The sequence below is a fragment of the Sapajus apella genome, unplaced genomic scaffold (genome assembly GCF_009761245.1).
Source record: "Sapajus apella isolate SASKATOON/1434 unplaced genomic scaffold, GSC_monkey_1.0 scaffold6, whole genome shotgun sequence".
In the NCBI taxonomy this organism is placed as follows: domain Eukaryota; kingdom Metazoa; phylum Chordata; class Mammalia; order Primates; family Cebidae; genus Sapajus; species Sapajus apella.
In genome coordinates, this window is record NW_022436946.1 from 15,894,668 (window position 1) to 15,902,007 (window position 7,340).

Consider the following 7,340-nt stretch of genomic DNA (forward strand, 5'->3'; position numbering starts at 1 on the left):
TCACCTCGGCCTCCCAAAGTGGTAGGATTACGGACATGAGCCACCGTGCCCAGCCTGATAGTCGTAGACTCTTAATGTAGCATTCCAGAGGCCAAAGTCATTGCCCTCCCTAACCCGAATGAACCCATTTCCTCCCAAGTGTGCTACAGTACTGCCAGCAAAGCTCAGCACAGATCTGTCTGTTTCAACAACAATCAGATCAGTTTATTTAATTATATCAATTAACATTCTGCTCAAAATGATTTGGGGTCCAAACTGAAAACTGTGATTATGTTTTCCTCTGAAAGATCACAAAAAAAAAGAATCATACAGAAATGATCTGATATTTGAATTAAATCACATGCTGCCTAACAATGAGCACTTTGGGGTAAATTTAGAGAAAATACAATATTTCAAATCAAACATATATCACAGTTATTTTAAAATAAGGTAAATAAAACAATAATGAAATAAGGAAAAAGCAAGAACATGAATAAAAGTAAGTTTCCTTAAGTTTTTCCTTTATTTATGTATGGATAACATGCTCACGTTTAAAATGAGTAAAACAAAATTTGACAGGTCAAAAGTGAGTCAGGTAATAATTTCACAATCGCCCGTTCAGCCATTCCCTTCTCAGTTTCTTCTGGCTGGAGATAACCAATATTAAGCTTTTCTGGTATAAACTTTCAGAAATTTGGTATGCAAGTACAAGTGTGAAGGCTTCCAGTAACACAGATGCTTCTAAGTTAGAATTTAAGGGGATCACTTCTCAGGCTTTTGGCTAAGAATAAGTGTAAAAATTTTACAGGAGGGAGAAGAGGAGGGGTCTGGCTGATTTTTTTAAAAGAGGTCATCCCAATTGTTCTTATTTTTTAAGAGTCCAAAAGCTCACTGGTGTGACTCCAGTGCTTAACGATTTTTGGAGCAATATTACCCTTACAATGCATACTGGGTTTTTCTTTTTCTTTCTTCTTCTTCTTTTTTTTTTTTTTTTTTTAATTCAGTCTCCGTAGAGACTGTCAAAAATTGCCAATGCCAACTATATTTCAAGTCGTCATGGCGGGGTATTGGGAAAAGTTTTCAATTAGCAATAATCGCGCCTCGGATAAATCTCATTGGCTACAATACTGCCACTGCGCAAAGCTTCATGCTGGGTTTTTCATCTGCTGTGGAATGCAGACACAGGGATTCCCTTTCCTGCGACAGGAAAACAACCGCCACCACCAACAATGAAACCAACCAAACAAAAATAAACAAACAAACAAAATAAACAAAAGTGATAGATGCAGAGCAACAGCATTGACTTTCAAGGTTGCTTTGCAACTATGTACAAGTATTGCTTTGCCCACACAGTCTTCAGAATCTAGCAATTCACCTTTCAAAATGCAACTTCACTCCAGCTACAATCTTTGTAAAACGAAGTGGAAACCATCTTGATTTTCCTGTTACTAAATAGCTCTTCTGTGCCTAAGGCATAACCTGAATGTTTTCCCAAAACCTTCCTGATTAGGGGGTACTTTCCCTTCCAGCCGTTCCAGTGAGTCACTCTCACTATGAACTATCCTGTCCTTTCCAATCTCATAGAGTCATAAAAATGCCAGAATAGGAAAGATCTCTAAGTCCAGGGGTCATAAACCTAATGGCTTCAGGAGGCAGGCCTTTAAATCACATCAGAATAAGACAATCAGACATGGGCAATGCATGTGCTCTTAAATGCACTGAAATTGAAATAATAATGAAAATCAAAAACAAAAACCACTGTCTGGCCAAGGAAAATGAATCTGCAGCCAGAAACATCTGCAAAATTTCCAGCCTCAGCTCGCATGCAATTATGTAAAATTCAGTGAGGGCTCCTCACCCCCCAGCTTTGGCATTCTCATTCCTTCCTTATCTATCAGCAACACAACAGAAAACAAAACCCCTAACACTGGGGATTGAGAGTTCTTTTCCTCCCAGCTTCGCGCCTGTGAGGAAGGAATGGGCTTAGAAAAATGGCAGTCATTTGGCTTGGATGACGCAAAGTCCATCCCTCCAAGATGATGGTCAATAAAGACTGCTCCCAGCTCTAGCCATATCCCGGTGGGCCTGGCTTCCGTCAGAATCCAATTACCACTTTTGGAAAGAAAGCAGACAGGCTCTTAGTCATCAACAAGGAGCATTCGACAGGCCCCTTTTAAACAGATCATTCGCTCACTCACAAGGTAAAATGGACCACACATTGTTTATAATAATCGGAAGAATTTTCTGTCTTTCCATAAAGGACAAGGTATGAGCTTGGCCAATCATCCGGAGTTGCTATGAACAGGACCCCAAGGAAAGGCATGGTGAGGAGGCAGCGTGGTGAATTAGGAGAACCTCTGACTTTTGAAAACTGACTCCACTTCTCAGTCTCTTCTTTCCCAAATTGGGACTAAATGCACCTGTTTTGTACCATTGAGGATCTGAGGTAACTTACATGCCAGGGACTCAGAAACAATGTTTTGTAACTTACTAAGTAAGAAAGTAACAATGCTTTTAGCACTTGACCCCAGAGTGGAAGTCTGGGATTATTCTGACCTTCTGTTTACTTCATAACTTAAAATAGTGTTTCCTGTTAATTTCTCCTGTGGGGCATCTTGAAAAGCACCGAGAACAGCCATGTACCCTCAGATCCTGGATGTGTACACCTTACCAGCTTCCACAGGCAGATCAGGAATAATAAGATATTTAAGTAAATAATTCCATGTCTCGGTTTTATGGCTCTTAAGACTTGAAGCCCATAGGAATGTTTTAAAACTTTTTCTAATGGTATGCTTTTGAGAGTTTTGTTATTTGGTAGAAATCAGTTTTTATACACACCTCAATGTGCTCAACTGTCCCTTGGTTCCAAGGTCCCCACAGATACCAAATTCCTTGAATGCGCAAGTCCCTTATATAAAATGGCTTAGGATTTTCATATAACCGATGCACACCCTCCCGTATACTTTAAATCATCTCTGGATTATTTATAATATGTAGTAAATAAAATGTAAACACAATATAAATAGTTGTTCTGTATTTTATTTTATTTTTTTATTTTATTTTATTTTTTTGAGACGGAGTTTCGCTCTTGTTACCCAGGCTGGAGTGCAATGGCGCAATCTCGGCTCACCGCAACCTCCGCCTCCTGGGTTCAGGCAATTCTCCTGCCTCAGCCTCCTGAATAGCTGGGATTACAGGCACGTGCCACCATGCCCAGCTAATTTTTTGTATTTTTAGTAGAGACGGTTTCACCATGTTGACCAGGATGGTCTCGATCTCTTGACCTCGTGATCCACCCGCCTCGGCCTCCCAAAGTGCTGGGATTACAGGCTTGAGCCACCGCGCCCGGCCCTGTTCTGTATTTTAAAACTTGCATCATTTTTTAGTCACTTTTTTTTTTTTTTCTTAAGATGGGGTTTCACCATGATGGCCAGGCTGGTCATGAACTCCTGACCTCAGGTGATCCACCTACCTCAGCCTCCCAAAGTGCTAGGATTACAGGCATGAGCCACCACGTCCGGCTAGTCACTTTTTTTTTAATTGCCTCTGGGTTTTCAAAAAATATTTTCTTCCTTCCTTCCTTCCTTCCTTCCTTCCTTCCATTCTTTCTCTTTCTTTCTTTTCTTTTCTTTTCTTTTTTAATGGATTCTTGCTCTGTCACCCAGGCTGGCGTGCAATGGTGTAATTTCGGCTCACTGCAACTTCCGCCCCGCAGGTTCAAGCAATTGTCTTGCTTCAGCCTTCCAAGTAGCTGGGATTACAGGCACCTGCCACCATACCCAGCTAATTTCTGTATTTTTAGTAGAGACAGGGTTTTTACTAAAATAAAACATAGCCTAAGAGCACATTTGATTTTTGTGCCAGGTTGGTCTCAAACTCCTGACATCAGGTGATCTGCCCGCCTCGGCCTCCCAAAGTGCTGGGATTACAAGCATGAGCCACCATGCCCACCCTCAAAAATTATTTTCAATTCATGATTGATTGAATCCATGGATATGAACCCTGTGGATACAGAGGGATGACTGTAAACATTTATTTAAATTGACTTTGAAAATGTTTTACATTGGCAGGACATGGTGGCTCCCACCTGGAGTCCCAGCACTCTGGGAGACTGAGGTGGGATGATAGCTTGAGCTTGGGAGTTTGAGACCAGCCTGGGCAACATGGTGAAACCCCATCTCTACCAAAAATGCAAAAATCAGCCAGGCAGGTGCATTGCCCCTGTGATTTTAGCTACTCAGGAGGCTGAGGTAAGAGGATCATTTGAGCCCCAGCTGTTGAGGCTGCAGTGACCCTATCTCAATAAATAAATAGGTAAATAAATAAATAACCTATATTCACATAACACTTCTCTCATGTTGATTCATTTTATCTTCTTATCAGTCTAATAAGACAAAGAGGGTAAAATATTTCTTACTTTCTTTTTTTTTTTTTTTTTTTGAGATGGAGTTTTGCTCTTGTTGCCCAGGATGGGGTGCAGTGATACCATCTTGGCTCGTCGCAACCTCTGCCTTCCAGGTTCAAGGGATTCTTCTGCCTCAGCCTCCCAAATAGCTGGGATTACAGACACGTGCTATCACGCTCAGCTGACTAGCTGGGATTATGGACACGTGCCACCACACTCAGCTAATTTTTTTGTATTTTTGGTAGAGACGGGGTTTCTCCTCTTGGTCAGACTGGTCTTAAACTCTCGACCTCAAGTGATCTGCCCGCCTCAGCCTCCCAAAGTGCTGGGACTACAGGCATGTGCCACTGTGCCCGGCCAAGGTTAAAATATTTCTATTCAGTATGTGAACACCAAAGCTATGAAAAGTTCAAATGACTCAACACCTATGGAGAAAGTGGAAGGGCCGGAGTTGGAATCCACTGCTTCTGACACCGGAGCCTTCTCCTCCTCCCAGACATCCTTTGAACCTCATGGCATATTTACTGAGCATGAGCAAAGGAGCCATTGCCCGGAATATATAGGCCAGCTATTTTAGTCTCCCTTCCACAGGGATTGCTTTTTTATGACGCACAATCTTGAAACTGTAGAAAAGAACCAAAGGTTACCAGTTAATAACTTTGGAACATGTAGTTCAAATATTAATTGGCTGTTTTAAAGTGAATAGCTCCATTAAAATTTATTACAAATCTCCTGAGAGGCCTCGTCTTATATTTAATGGTATCTAAGGTCTGTGTTTAAGGGATAATAATACATACTGTACATTCCTCACAGAACTATTGTGAGAGTCAAATTTTAAAAAAGGAACTTTTACATGTAAGGAATTACTGTCTAACTTGTTTTATTGTCTATCAGGGTAGCAATTTGTGGAACATCAACATCAGTCTGCAGCGCCACCCAGTGGACGCAATGGTACATAATACTGCATTTTTCTCGTTTCCAGAAATAAATATTACCTGTATTATTTACCTGTCTGGTACTCACACTCAATATATTTCTTTCAGGATTTTTATTTATAAAACTTTTTTTGTATGTGGTTTTGCTGATAAGTTTTATTTCCACAAGTCATGACCAAAAAAAGGCCAAATTTTAGAGCAAGAACCCATATTCTACCTGGAATGAGCCACCCTACATAGATGTCCTTGTCAGAATTTTAACCTGGGTGTTTATTTTGTAAACCAACAGTGACATTAACACAGGATAAAAAGCTGAGGGACATTGTCGGAGAGCTATTTCCTTCGTGATTTCCTCATAACTTGCACTTAAAATTCAGTCTATACCTGAAACTTTTCTTGTTATAGTTTACTCATTCATATACATATGATTGCTTCAATAAAAATCTATTAACTATTTCTCAATGTGGCCAGACGCAGTGGCTCATGCCTGTAATCCCAGCAGTTTGGGAGGCCGAGGCGGGCAGATCACAAGGTCAGGAGATAGAGACCACCCTGGCCAACATAGTGAAACCCCATCTCTACTAAAATATAAAAATTAGCTGAGCATAGTGGTGCACACCTGTAGTCCCAGCTACTCAGGAGGCTGAGGCAGGGGAATCACTTGAACCCGGGAGGCAGAGGTTGTAGTGAGCCGAGATCACTCCACTGTACTTCTGTCTGGCAACAGAGCAAGACACAGTCTCAAAAAAAAAAAAAAAAAAAAAAAAAAAAAAAAAAAAAATTCTCAATGTTAGGCGTTGTGCTTAGTGCTAGGGATACAAGGATGAACAAAAGGAATGTGGTCCTTATCTTCATGAGGTTTGCAAAGTATGAAGATAGATAAAAAATAATTAAGTGACTATACAAATATTGGTGCCTCACTTAGCTCAGAAAATGAGAATACTTTATTTTTTGCAAATCAACTGGATTAGAGTTTGTCCTAATGTATATCTGAACATTTGGAGGCAGTGAGTTTACCGTGTAAAATTCTGAGGCTCTTTCGTTTATTTTGTTTACTCTTTAAGACAGGGTCTCTGTTCGCCCAGGCTGGAATACAGTGGCACAGTTACAGCTCACTGCAGCCTGCATCTAATGGGATCAAGCGATCCTCCCACCGCAGCCACTTGAGTAGTTGGGACTACAGGCGTGTGACACCACACCAGGATAATTTTTTTTTTTTTTTCAGACAGGGTCTTACTCTATTGCCAGGGCTGGAGTGCAGTGGCATGGTCTTGGCTCACTGCTACCTCTGCCTCCCCAGTTCAAGCGATTCTCCTGCGTCAGCCTCCCAAGTAGCTGGGATTACAGGCGCCTGCCACAACACCCAGCTAATTTTTTGTATTTTTAGTAGAGACGGGGTTTCACCACATTGGCCAGGCTGGTCTCGAACTCCTGACCTCAAGTGATCCACCCGCCTCAGCCTCCCAAAGTGCTGGGATTATAGGCATGAGCCACCGCGCACCAGGCTAATTTTAAATTTTTTTTTGCAGAGACAAGATTTCGCTATTTTGCCCAGGTTATCTCAAACTCCTGAGCTCAAGTGATCCTCCTGCCTTGGCTTTTCAAAATGCTAGGATTCCAGGGGTGAGCCACCACAGCCAGCCTGAAACTCTCTTGTTTAAACCTGACAACACGAAGAAGAGAGATTTCTTCCATGTTACAGTATAACATATGAAACAGTGAAATTTAGAGTCAGAAACATCAGGATTTGAATTCCATAGTCCCGTACTGTTCTTGTGACCTTCAGCAAATGATTATATTTGTAACAGGTGCCAATGCAGAAAGTGCGAGTGCAAATGTAGTTTCTGAAAATCAAACACGCTCTTAGGCTGACTGTTTTTTATTTTCCGTAAATAGAAATAATATCTAACTTAAAGATGGAAAGCCTTGACTATTTCAATGTGTAATAGACAAGTGGTTAATAAATACTTTGCCTAAATGATCAAAGGCCAAGATTTTGAACATATTGCTCATATTGCACT

The 7,340-nt window shown here is 41.0% G+C and overlaps 1 non-coding gene across 1 annotated transcript; it reads right to left on the reverse strand.

Annotated features, from left to right (window-relative positions):
* Positions 1 to 983: 983 nt before the first annotated feature.
* Positions 984 to 1,124, reverse strand: LOC116549866. The gene has a single exon (XR_004268130.1). It is a non-coding gene; the product is annotated as a U4 spliceosomal RNA (small nuclear RNA).
* Between the last annotated feature and the right edge of the window lie 6,216 nt (positions 1,125 to 7,340).